The sequence below is a fragment of the Arachis duranensis genome, chromosome 1, assembly GCF_000817695.3.
Source record: "Arachis duranensis cultivar V14167 chromosome 1, aradu.V14167.gnm2.J7QH, whole genome shotgun sequence".
In the NCBI taxonomy this organism is placed as follows: Eukaryota; Viridiplantae; Streptophyta; class Magnoliopsida; order Fabales; family Fabaceae; genus Arachis; species Arachis duranensis.
In genome coordinates this window covers 15,407,780-15,421,518 of record NC_029772.3, presented here as the reverse complement: position 1 = coordinate 15,421,518, position 13,739 = coordinate 15,407,780, and the positions used below count along the sequence as shown (strand labels likewise).

The 13,739-nt window shown below is 34.7% G+C and overlaps 1 non-coding gene across 1 annotated transcript; it reads left to right on the top strand.

Moving 5' to 3' along the window:
* Positions 1-13,294: 13,294 nt before the first annotated feature.
* Positions 13,295-13,398, top strand: LOC127742951 (small nucleolar RNA R71). Its single transcript, XR_008004298.1, has one exon. It is a non-coding gene; the product is annotated as a small nucleolar RNA R71 (small nucleolar RNA).
* Positions 13,399-13,739: the final 341 nt, after the last annotated feature.

The window sequence follows — 13,739 nt, the reverse complement described above, 5'->3', positions numbered from 1 at the left end:
CTGGCTACATTTTTTGCCAAACTTTTTTACCTTTTCTTTTCTTTGAACATGTTGCTAATGAACTTCACTCCCACTTTTATTCACCCCCTCTTTCTCTTTCTTTTTCTTATTTGATTTTTTTTCTTCTTTATTTTGTTCCTCCTGTTCTATTATCATTATCATCATCATCAGCAACAACATCACTAATATCTTTTTTTTTTCATATATATATTCAGCAAAACTACTAAACACAGAAATTTTAGTGCATAGCATAAAAATTTTTTTTAGAAACACATGCCCAGGATATTAAATCATCTAACCAACAAAATCTATTCGCAGTAAAAATTTATGTGCTATGTGCAAAAATTTTTGTGTTATATCAATAAGATTTTATAGTATGTGCAAGAATTTTTGTGCTATATACAAAAATTTTTGTGCTATATCGATAAGAAGAAATATGAAAAAGAAGAAACAATGTGTGCGCATGTTATGTGAGTATTTTTGCTGGATTTGAACTTATTTAATTGGACTTGATTATCAAAATTCTCGGTACATGTAACATAACTGAATTTCTATAACTAATATTGGAAACAAAATCACCACATCATGCATTTAAATATGGAAATCCTCTGCAATCTAATTTTAATATTCTTACAAGTTAATACTCAAATTTATCCCTGAACTTATACTTCCACTTTAAATTGATTCCTAAGATTTTAATTTTCTAAATTTGATTTTTCGATTTGGCATATGTAACTCACATTAGTCCATAATTCTATTTTAGGTATAGAACTATTAACATCGTGCTAAGATGAACTGATAGTTGTCACACTAAAGTCCGTAACGACTATATAAGGTGGCACTTGAATCGTTATAAAATCTAATATGGCAGTTGTCAGCCTATCTCAACATGCCAGGTTCTATGATAAAAATAAAGTCAAAGACTAATGTAAATCACAAATGCTAAATTAAAAAATTAAATTGAGTAAATAAAAATTTTGAAAATCAGATTAAAGTACTAGCATAATTTAAAGGAGTAATCTGAATATTAACTCCTATTATGTATATTATATTACACTTTGTTTTTTACTTTGTGTTAATTGTCACTTGACGTGCAAATTTGTAACTCATTATACTCGCTATACCCTGAAAAAAATGTTAAAGATGAATTGTATTGAGATCAAATAATGGTGGATCCATTCCATTGTACAAGTTAATTTATTTATATGCAAGGCTGCAACTTATAGCAAATTCAAACATTTTTTCTCAACAAATTTGCTTTTTTCTAATTTTGAAAACTCTCAATAGTATCTAACTACTAAAAACTTTAAACTAGTTGACAAAATTAATAAGTGAATTAGCATTGCTTTCACTTTAGGAGCCATTTTTGATTGGAGATTTCTTTTGTATATTCCTACATTATGGGGATCAGAAAAACACTACAACAGAAGAGATAGATTGCAACGATTTTATTTTAGTTTAGAGACAATTTTAAACTGTCGCAAAGTGATTTTGTAGTACTTAACCAAGCATTTTCTAAGGAGTCATTGAACTATTTAGTGATAAAATAATTTTTAACGACCTCTAAAATATCAGCTGCAAAATGGGTAAACCTATTTTTCCATAGTTTAAAAAAAATAATGAAAGATAATAGCAATTTGTACCATTTTTTCTTTATATCATGATTAATCAAACTTGATAAAGTACTTGCATTAAAGCCATTATTACCCATTATCATTCATTATTCATAGGTAATTACAAATTATTATCCATTATCATTATTATTCTTCCATTTTTACAACAAAAATTCCATAGAAGAACACACTTCTAAAATATTTTTGAGATAATTTATGTTAAATTTGCAACAACATATTATGATCTACAAATACTACTTTCAATGGATCTAATAAAATTATAGTTCTTGTATGAAAAAATATATATAATTCGTACACAACAAATTGATCACAAGCTAACTTTTTTAAAAACACCAGCAAAACTTTACATATTTCAGGAAACCAAAAGTTAAATCCTTAAAAAAATTGATCACAAACTAGCCTGACAAAGTCATTTACACAACAAAGCGAAACACATCAATAAAAAAAAGGAAAACATGAGAGATTAATTTCAAATTGATAGTTACCAAGAGATGATATATATAAGGAAAGGTTCATCCAACCTATTGTAGACATTGATAATCTAGTTATCGATATCGGATCCTCTCAATTTTTTTTTGGAAAAGTCTAGGGGGCCAGCAATTTTATTGCATTTTGCCCAGCATGTAACCAGCAGAGAAATGTGAGCCATTAGATGAAATCTCACACCAATCTCACACCATCAAATCATCATTGATGGCTAATTAATGGCTACCAATCACAAATGTTGCTGGCCCCTAACATTGCTCTTTTTTTTTTTTTATTTGAGGAGATAAAATATAATATTTCACTATACATTTTATGGAGGAACCAAAAGAAAACATGAAAAAAATATTATAAGATTAAAAATTCTGTTTTATACCCTTAATTAAAAAAAATGAAAAGATCCATTTTCCAATATATGGCCCTGAAAATTACATATTTATCAATAGGATAATGCTATAATGAAAAGTAAAATTTTGCTAAAGAATAAAATGATTTCTTTTAATAAAATAAAATTCACAGCAAAATTTATCACGTATAATACATATATTTATACATATAGTAAAAATATTCGCTTCACTTACTCTTTACCAAAAAAATTCTCTTATCAATATCCCTTTTCATTTCTTTTATTAAACAAAAATGGAGAACATTGTCAAAAAGACAAAAAAATATAATAATATAATATATAAAAAATAAAAAAAATAGAGAAAGGGTACTTATTGTTTTAGACTAAGAGGATAGATAAAATAGCTCCCGAAAGTAATAAAGATTTAAAGTAGAAGATAGAAAGGAAACTTTGAAACTTGTAGTTCCAACAAAAAATAAATAAAAATTGTGAAAAAGTATTGAGTCTCTGTGAGTTGAATTACTGATGTGATTTGTAATTTTAAAAAAGTTGAATATTAGAGATAAATTATGTAAGTTTAAGATTGTGTTAGAATAAGAATTTTTTTGTATATTATGTAGAAAAAATTGAAGACGGTGCATTATTTATTTTTCTCATGTGATTGTATATAGAAGGTGTGGGGGATAATTTTAGAGGAATGGAGTGTGAATTGGGTTTAGTTTGGAAATATCAAAGAATGCTTTGAGGTGTGGATAGATTAGGGGTGTTCATGGATCGAATTCGATATCCATATATCCGCGGTATTTATCTGAATTCCATCCGAAAATTGCAGATTTGGATCGGATCCACAAGGTTATTGAATCGGATCGAATCTGCACACTTATAAGATTGGATTGCGAATTTTATGTAGGTATCTGCATATCCGATCTGCGTGTCCGCGGATCCGTAAAAATAAATAAATAAATAAATACTCTTCTTATGTTTTATTTCAACTAATAATTATCATATATATTGTATTATTTCAATTTTATTATTTAAAAAAATATGTTTAATATTATTTTAAGCGAAACATATTTAAAAGAGTAGAAAAATGAAAATTTATTAATATTTTTTAATAAAAATAAGATTTTAAAATTTTTTTTTGTGTTTGTGGATATATCCGATCCGATCCGCAAATGTGCGGATCGAATCGGATCCAAAGTTATAAATTGCGGATATTGGATCCGATTCAATGATTTTAGTGTGAATCAGATCGAGACTTTGGCCATATCGAATCCGATCCGATCCGCGTTTACCCCTAGGATGGATAGGGAGATGAGAAAAGATGTGAAAGAAGTGTGGATGGTGTTATTTTTTTCTATAGTATGGTATATATGGATATGTAGAAATAATATTGTCTTTAATAAAGGAGTCTTGGTGATAGAAAAGTTGAAAGAGAAAATTGTAGAATACATAAAATAATGGTGTCAAGATTTATAGTATAGGAGAAATTGATATGCTATTGAGTGCAAATATCAAGTCTAAGGCGAATAAGAAAATATAAGAAGATGATCTTATGATGCATGATTTAATGATTTAATGATTTATGTGTTGGTGCAAGTATTGTTTTGAGTGCAAGCACTATTTTGAGGTGTTTTGTGTTGTTTGTTTTTTGTTTTAATTTCTTTTGCTTTTCTTTTGTAGTGGATTATGTTTTTTGAGTTCTCATACCGTGTGTTAGGTATGTGTGAATTATAAAAAAAAAAACAAAAGAAAAATTTCAGCTCTTGAATGAGATACCACAAAATTCAGAGAGAACCAATGCAAAGTATTTAAAAGAATGAGATCTACATTGTTAAAAAAGTACGAAAGAGTAGTAGAAAATGATTTGTGTACATTTAAATTGTATAAAACGACACAATATACAAGAGTATTTATAGGTCTAAGAGAATTGAAATAATCAAAACGTAATATCCTACAATAAATATACAGATATGCTAAATAGTTTTAATGAATGTTAATTGATCCTAATATATTGTAACATTCCTCCTCAAACTCAAGTGGTAACTTGAGTTTGAAACTTATTTAAAATGATGAAATAAGAAAAACTATAGAAACTGACAGAACGAGCGCAGACAAAAGTGCCTGAACAGATCACAAACGAAACTATCGGAAGAAAACTTAGACAAAATTTTCGAAAAAGAATAGGGTCGAAGCTAACAGAAGAGTGGTAAATTGCCAAAAAACAACCAAAAGATAGCAAACTATCAGAAACTTGGCAAACTATTAGAAAACAGCTGAAAAGGCGGCAAACTGTATAAAAGATGGTGAACTGCCAAACAACTGCCGAATAGATGGCGAATTGTGGAGAGATGGCAAACTGCTAAAGGATGACAAAAAATATATTGTTTCTCCATAAGAATAGGTAAATATCCTACAGAGATGAAAAACAACAAGATCGGAACAAAAACCATAACAAACGGAGGAAAAAATCGAAAAGAAGACAACAAAAAAAATTCTTAGGAGGGATCCAGATAGATGTGCCACGTTAGCTGACACATAAGCTGTCATTTTAGCAACGTGAAAGTCACGTGTCAGCACATGAGAAAACGTGTGAGCCACATCAATAGCTAACTTATCCCTAGTCAACAAGTTGTCAACACAAAAGCAGGTCGGGCAGAGGCGTGAGTTGTGCGTTAAGTCAGACAGAGGCGCGGGTCATAATAATGATTGCATGATCTTTATCGTTGTCTATAAAGTATATTGACTCAGCTTTTTATAGAATGTCCAGAAGCCCAAAAGCTTAACAACTTTAGTTCAAAATTCTATCTTATTTCTGAGATCTAGTTCAAGGATCTTTTAGTGTATACTATTCTTGGAATAAAAAAATGTAATCTTAATAGGATATATAATGTGTGTTCTAAATTATAAATCTTTTTATTTTCTTACCATGAGTAGAACTTATAGAGTACCGTGAAAGATGAAGAAATTCTTGAATAAATACATCTATTTCTCAGTCCTTATTTCATTAGCTCTCATCACTTGATCAAGGTTCCAACGATTTGTTTAAGTAATCTGGGTAACATTTAGGAGGTGTTGAGAATTTTTTACAGTCACTATCACATTATTTTTTAGGAAGATATAAAAAGACATATTTTTTGCTTATATTTGCATCATTTTCTTTTAAGGTAATTTTGTATTGTATTTTCAGTACATGACTAAAAATCTATTTTCAAAAAGATTTGACTTATTGATAATGCTCATTTTTAATTGTTAGAGCCAAAACATACATTTTGCTAAAACATATTTTTAATGTAAGCATTATTCACCTTTAATTTTTGTCGCAGATGAAACAATAATGTTGTTTCTGAGATACATTATCACTTAAGCATTGTTTCTAAAGCGATATGTTTATTTAGATTCATTTCTTGAGATTATATATTGATATATCAATAAGTTTACTCAAATTTATCTTCTTAGATAACAATTGATAAAACTATCAAATTATATTTGCAAAAATATTACACCATACAAAAAGATTTTGAGTGCTACTCGAAAATCTTTCTAAGTATTTATTCTTGATTTCTCATATTTTATTCTTTCCTTACAATTCTCTTATCTTAGAATATTTATCTTACCTATTTGTAATCTAGGTTTTATAATATTTTTTATTAGGCTATTTATCCTACTTAAAATATTTATCCTATACTTTATAACATTTTGGAACAAGAATCTCAATTCTTACACGTGTATTTTATTTTCGTACTCTTTGTACATTGATTTCGTAATGAACCTTCATAGTTGTTTGAGAAAGTATAAGTTAACAATATTTAAAATTTTTAAATTCAATGGTGAGTCAGTTTAGTTTAAGAAGACTTTAATATTATCACAAACATATTCGAATAGTAGAACCCTCAATCAGTGTTGAGGATTGAATATAGGTAATGTTAGAATTGGTAACTAACTAGTATACTTCTTCATGTACAATTTTCTGAACTATTGTTCTCGTCTATTGCCATGTGTAATTACATGGGATAAGTACTGTTTTGGTCCCAAAGTTTAAAGTCAAAATCAAATTCATCTCTAACCTTTTTTTTAATTTAAAATCATTCTCAACGTTTCATTTGGTATTAAAATCGTCCTTTTGACTTTTTGCGGACGAAAATACCTTATGTTTTTTCTTACCCTAATCCTACCGTTCACCACGATCTTTATTCCCACCAACTACTAACTATTCCTCTTCCCGAATTGGTGCACGAAACTAACTCTGCACGTTTCGCACAGATAGACCGGCAAGTGTACCGAGTCGTCCAAGTAATACCTCAGGTGAGTGAGGGTCGATTCCATAGAGATTGTTGGTTTGAGCAAGCAATGGTTACCTTGCAGATCTTAGTCAGGCGGATAGAAAATATAGTTTGTCATGAAAAACGCATAAAATAGATAAATAAATAAAACCTTACTATATGGGTGTGAAATCAATGGTATGAGAACGGTTGAGGCTTCGAAGATGCTTCTTCCTTCTGGATCAACTTTTCTCACCATCTACTCCAACTTCTGATTGATCCATTCCATTGGTGATCCTACTCAAAGCGCCACAGGCAAGGTCAGATCTTCTGGATCAGAGAACACTACTCTTTTGGTTCTAGCCTATACCACAAAGGCCCTAATCGCCCCGCACCTCGGCCGCACTGATGTCTCGAAAAGTACCCAACAAAGCCGTGGATTAGCCGTCTAAGTGATGTATAGTCAAGCTTGTGGTTCAATACTATCCCGTCAAGGACTCGCAAGAACCCATGTGGAATTGGGATGACGATCAAGTTACACTCCCAATCCATTAGGATGAAGAATGAAGATACATTTTAGAATAGAATCAAGCATAGATTGAAGTGTAATAGTGATATTATTAATTCATAAGAATCAATAGAGCTCCTAACCTTAACCTAGGAGGTTAATGACTCATACTGTACAAAGAAACAATGAAAAATAAAAAATATGGCATAAAGTTCTGAACAAGGGTGATCCTTGTTCTATATATACTAATCTGCTAAATAAGAATTACAGAAAATAAGATAAGCTAGTCTTGTAGTGCGAAAATCTACTTTTCGGACCCACTTGGTGAGTGTTTAGGTTGAGTTTGAGTGAAATTCACGAGCTAGTGCTCTCTTTCAGGTGTCCAATGCCAGATTTGATTTTTTGAATGGGCGTTGGATGCCAGCTACTCCCTTCTGAGCGTTGGACACCAGGAATGGGGCTAGTGGCTGGCGTTGAACACCAGTTTTGAGCCTTTATTTTCAAAGTAAACTATAGACCATTATATATTTCTAGAAAGCCCTGAATGTTAGCTTTCCATAGCCATTGAGAGAGCGCCATTTGAACTTCTATAGCTCCAGAAATGCTCCTTTGAGTGCATGGAGGTCAAATCCTGGCAGCATTTACAATCTTTTCTCTGTCTTTGAATCAGACTTTTGCTCAAGCTTCTCAATTTCAGTCAGAAAATACCTAAAATTATCATATAATACAACAACCCAAAGTAGAATAAAAAAATATGAATTTTGCACTAAAACCTATGAAAATATAATAAAACTTAAATAAAACATAGTGAAAACTATATGAAAATGATGCTAAAAAGCGTATAAAATATCCGCTCATCAAAACACCAAACTTAAACTGTTGCTTGTACCCAAGCACCCAAAAACAAGCAGGATTAAAAAGCAGAGAGGGATACAATAAATCTCAAAGTTCTCAATGAAGCTCAGTTTCAATTAGATGAGCGGGACTAGTAGCTTTTTGCTTCTAAATTATTTTGGCATCACAGTTTCCTTTGAAGTTTAGAATGATTGGCATCTTTAGGAATTTAGAATCCAGATGATACTATTGATTTTCCTAGTTCAGCCCTTTTTTTATTCTTGAACACAGCTTCTTTAGAGTCTTGGCCGTGACCCTAAGCGCTTTATTTTCCAGTATTACCACTGGATACATAAACGACATAGACACTTTACTAGGTGAACCCCTTAGGATTGTGATTCAGCTTTGCTAGAATCTCCAGCCAGTAGTGTCCAGAGCTCTTAAGCACACTCGTTGCTTTGGATCATGACTTTAACTGCTCAGTCTCAAGCTTTTCACTTGACACCTTCACACCACAAGCATATAGTTAGGGAAGCAGCTCATTTGAACTGTTTAGGCTAAGATTTTATTTCTTTTAGGCCCTAATAACCATTGATGCTCAAAGCCTTGGATCCTTACTCTTACCTTTTGGTTTAAAGAGCTATTGGCTTTTTTTGCTTTTTATTTCTTTTTTGCTTGCTCTCCTTTTTTTCGTATATACATATTTTTTTCTTTTATTGCTTTTTGCTGCTTTTTCTTGCTTCAAGAATCAATTTTAAGATTTTTCAAATCACCAATAATACTTCTCTTTTATCATCATTCTTTCAAGAGCCAACATTCTTAACTCTAACATCAAACATGAACTGTTCATTCATGCATTCAAAAAGCAAAAGCAATGCCACCACATCAATTAATTGAACTATTCTTAATATATAGCTCGAAATTCAAGTATCTCACTTTTCTTTTTCAAATAAAATTTTTCTTTTAAGCAAGGTGAGGGATGCATGGAATATTTCATAGCTTTAAGGCATAAAATAAAGATGATCATGCACTAGAAACGGACAATAAAACAAAGTACATGGAAAACAGATAAATGACATAGGCACAGGGAAGTATGGAACGAATCCACCTTAGTGACGGCGGCCACTGCTTCCTCTTTGAAATCCAATTGAGCGCTTGATGTCTTCTATGTCATGCCCCTGCCTCTGTTGTTCTTTCCTCATAACTCTTTGATCTTTCCTCATGGCTCTTTGATCTTCTCTTATTTCATAGAGGATGGTAGAATCCTTTTGATGTTCCATCCTCAACTAATCCATGTTGGAGCTTAATTCTCCTAGAGAAGTTTGTAATTGGTCCCAATAACCTTGGAGAGAAAAATGCATCCCTTGAGGCATCTCAGGAATTTCTTGTTGAGGCAGCTCCACATGCTCTTGTTGAGGTGCATGTGTAGGCTCTCTAGTTTGCTCCATCCTTCTTTTAGTGATGGCCTTGTCCTCCTCAATGGGGATGTCTCCTTCTATGATAATTTCAACTAAATTGCATAAGTGATAGATAAGGTGGGCGAATGCCAACCTTGCTAAGGTGGAAGACTTTTCAACTTTCTTGTACAATTCTTGAGGTATTACCTTATGTACCTCCACCTCACTTCCAATCATGATGTAATGAATCATGATGGCTTTATCAATGGTTACTTCTAACCGATTGCTAGTAGGGATGATGATGCGTTGGATGAATTCCAACCATCCTCTAGCTACGGGCTTGAGGCCAAGCCTTCTTAGTTGGATAGGCTTTCCTTGAGCATCCCTCTTCCACTGAGTTCCTTCCACACAAATGTCTGAAAAGACTTGGTCCAGCCTCTGATCGAAATTGATTCTCCTAGTATAAGGGTGTGGGTCTTCTTGTATTATTGGCAAATGGAGCGCCAACCTTACACTTTTCGGGCTGAAATCCAAGAGACGCCCTCGGACCATGGTATGCCAATTTTTGGGACTTGGGTTCACGCCTGTATCATGGTTTTTCATGACCCATGTATTGGTATAGAACTCTTGTACCATCAAGATTCTAACTTCCGAAATCGAATTGGTTAGGACTTCCCAACCTCTCCTCCGGATTTCTCGTCGGATCTCTGGGTACTCATTCTTTTTAAGCCAAAAGAGGACTTCAAGACTCACCTTTTTCTTTGCCACTACTTAATAGAAGTGGTCTTGATGAGCTTTGGTGATGAATCTCTCTATCTTCCAAGGTTTGAAAGTGGAAGCTACTGCTTTCCCTTTCCTCTTTCTAGAGGATTCTCTGACTTTGGGTGCCATAACTATGAATGGAAAGCAAAAATCAAGGCTTTTCCAACACCAAACTTAAAAGCTTTGCTCATCCTCAAGCAAAAAAAAAAAAGAGTAGAAGAAGAAGAGAATAGATTGGAGAAAGAGGGAGGAGGGTTCGGCCAAGTGGGTCTTTAGTGTATGAAGTGTGTGTTGGAGAGGTGGTATGAAGGGTTATTTATAGGGGTGGGATGGGGTAGGGTTCGAATGAATGGGTGGGAATTGGGTGAGAAATTTTGAATTTGAAGTGGGTGGGCGTTGGTGGGAGTTATGATGGTTTTGGGAAGAGATATGGATGTCATTGGGTTAGGATTTATGGGGAAGAGTGTGTGGAGAAAACTGAAAGTAAGAAAGAGAAAAAGGTGGGGTAGGTGGAGATTTTTTAGGACCCATTGATCTTGAGAGGCTAGGGAATTCGAATTCCCTGCCCCCTTGTGGGCGTTGAACACCCAGCTCCTGCTCCTGGTTGGCGTTCAACGCCAGCTATGTGCTCCTGTTAGTGTGTTGAACGCCCATTGGGGGCATCCTTCCTGGCATTCAACGCCAAGTCTGTGCCTCTGTTGGGGAGTTGAATGCCCAGTCTCTACCCCCTGGCTGGCATTCAATGCCACCTTCATGCTCCCTGGCTGGCGTTCAACGCCAGCAATCCTACTCATCATGGGCGTTGAACGCCCACTCTGACCTCCTTGTCTAGCGTTCAACGCCAACAATGTACCTACTCCAGGGTGTTCTGTTTCTAGTTCTGATTGTTTTTGTTTCTACTCTAACTACTGCACATGATCTCAAACTTAAACAAATATAAAAATTAAATTGATATAACTGAAATAAAATGAAAAACAGAAATAACTTTAATTATGGTTAGGTTGCCTCCTAACAAGCGCTTCTTTAACGTCACTAGTTAAGTTAACTCCTTACAGAGATGGATAGGGGCTCAGAATTTTGCCCTTTGCAGTGAACTTCTTGCCTATGCTCTCATGGATGAGCTCCACATGCTCTAGAGACAGGATCTTATTCACTGTGTATGGAATGACTGGGTTGTCAGTGAAGACAACTCTCATGCTAGATGAGAGACCTTCAGTAGGGATATTTTTATCCCTCCAGCTTTTAGGTACTTTCTTCTTAGTACCTTTAATCTCAGTGCTTGATGATGGCTGCCCAACATCAAATTTAGAATTGGTGTCTAGGGGCTTTGTATAACTTTGCACTGAGAGAAAGGGTTGGAACGCTAGGTGTTACACAATTGTCTCTCTTTTGTCAGAGGGAGAGTTAGTGCTAGGCAACTTGAACAAGATGTGGTCCTCCCATAACTGTAGAATTAGTTCCCCTTTGCCATATCAATTATGGCATTGGTAGTGGCTAGGAAGGGTCTTCCAAGGATGATGGATTCATCTTCTTCCTCCCTAGTATCCAAAATTATGAAATCTGCAGGAATGTAAAGGTTCTCAACCTTTACTAAGACATCCTCTACCAGACTATAAACCTTTTTCATTGACTTATCTGCCATCTCTAGTGAGATTCTTCAGCTTGTACCTCAAAGATTCCCAGTCTCTCCGTTACAGAGAGTGGCATGAGATTTATGCTTGACCGTAGATCACACAGAAGGAAGCGTCTAGGATCCGGTAGCTTCTGAGGTAGTTTCTGTTGAACCAAGGCATTGAGCTCTTTGGTGAGCACTGGAGGTTCTTCCTCCATTGTCTCTGTGCTAAATAACTTGGCATTCAGCTTCATGAGAAGTCTTAGGTACCAAGCAACTTGCTCTTCTCTAGTTTTTTCTTCCTCATCAGAGGAGGAGTGATCCTCATAATTCATGATTTGTAACAAGGCATTCAATGGGACTTCTATAGTCTCCTCATGAGCCTTAGTTGCTTTCAGTTCTTCAACAGGGAAGTATTTAGTGGGTGTTAAACGCCCAGCTGCCATATTACTCACATTCAACGCTAGCTTTTGTGTCTCTTTGGGCGTTGAACACCCAGTAAGGCCTTCTTTACTGGCGTTCAATGCCAGGAATGGTGCTTCTATGGCCATTGAACGCCCAGTAAGGACTTCCACTTTCTTACTGGCGTTCAATGCTAGGGATGGTGCGTCTTTGGGTGTTGAACGCCCAGTCTTCCTTACTGGCGTTCAATGCCAGAGTATCCTCTACAGATTCGACCTTAGCTTCTATAGTGATGGCCTTGCACTCTTCTCTTGGGTTTATTTCAATGTTACTTGGGAGAGTGTTAGGAGGGATCTCAGGGATTCTCTTACTCAGCTGAACTACTTGTACCTCTAGATTTCTGATAGAGGACCTAGTTTCTATTATAAAACTTTGAGTGGTCTTAGAGAGTTCAGAGACTATGGTTGCTAAGTCAGAAAGGCTCTACTTAAAGGTCTTCATCTGTTGCTGAGAAGGTGGGAATGGTGGTCTGTTGTTGAATCTATTTTGGGTTCTTCCACTTTGATTATTGTTAAAGCCTTTTTTATGCTTCTGTTGATCTTTCCCTGAAAGGTTATGATTATTTCTTCATGAAGAGTTGTAGGTATTTTCATAGGATTCTCCCATGTAGTTCACCTCTTCCATCATGGATTGATCTGGATCATAGGCATCTCCTTCATAGGAGGTGTCTTGAGTGCTTCTAGTTGCAGCTTGTGATCCAATCAAATGTTGAGAGATCATATTGACCTGTTGGGTCAAGATCTTGTTCTGAGCCAATATGGCATTCAGAGTGTCAACTTCCAGGACTCCTTTCTTCTGAGCTACCCCATTGTTCATAGAGTTTCTCTTAGAAGTTTACATGAACTGGTTATTTGCAACCATTTTAATGAGTTCCTGCGCCTCTGTAGGCGTTTTATTCAAGTGGAGTGATCCACTAGTAGAATGATCCAATGACATATTGGACATCTCAGATAGACCATCATACAAAATACCTAGGATAGTCCATTCTGAGGGCATGTCAGGAGGACATCTCTTGATCAGTTGCTTGTATCTTTCCCAAGTTTCATAGAGGGATTCACCTTCTTTTTGTCTGAAGGTTTGAAATTCCACCCTGAGCTTGCTCATATTTTGATGTGGAAAGAACTTCGCCAAGAAAACATTAACCAACTTTTCCCAAGAGTACAGACTTTCCTTAGGTTGAGAATCCAACTATATCCTAGCTCTGTCTCTAGGAGCAAAAGGAAAAAGCATAAGTCTGTAGACCTCAGGATCCACTCCATTGGTCTTAACAGTATCACAGATTTGCAAGAATTCAGATAGAAATTGATGTAGATCTTCTAGTGAAAGTCCATGAAATTTGCAATTCTGTTGCATTAGAAAGACTAACTGAGGCTTAAGCTCAAAGTTATTTGCTCTAATGGTAGGTATGGAGATACTTCTTCCATAGAAGTCAGAAGTGG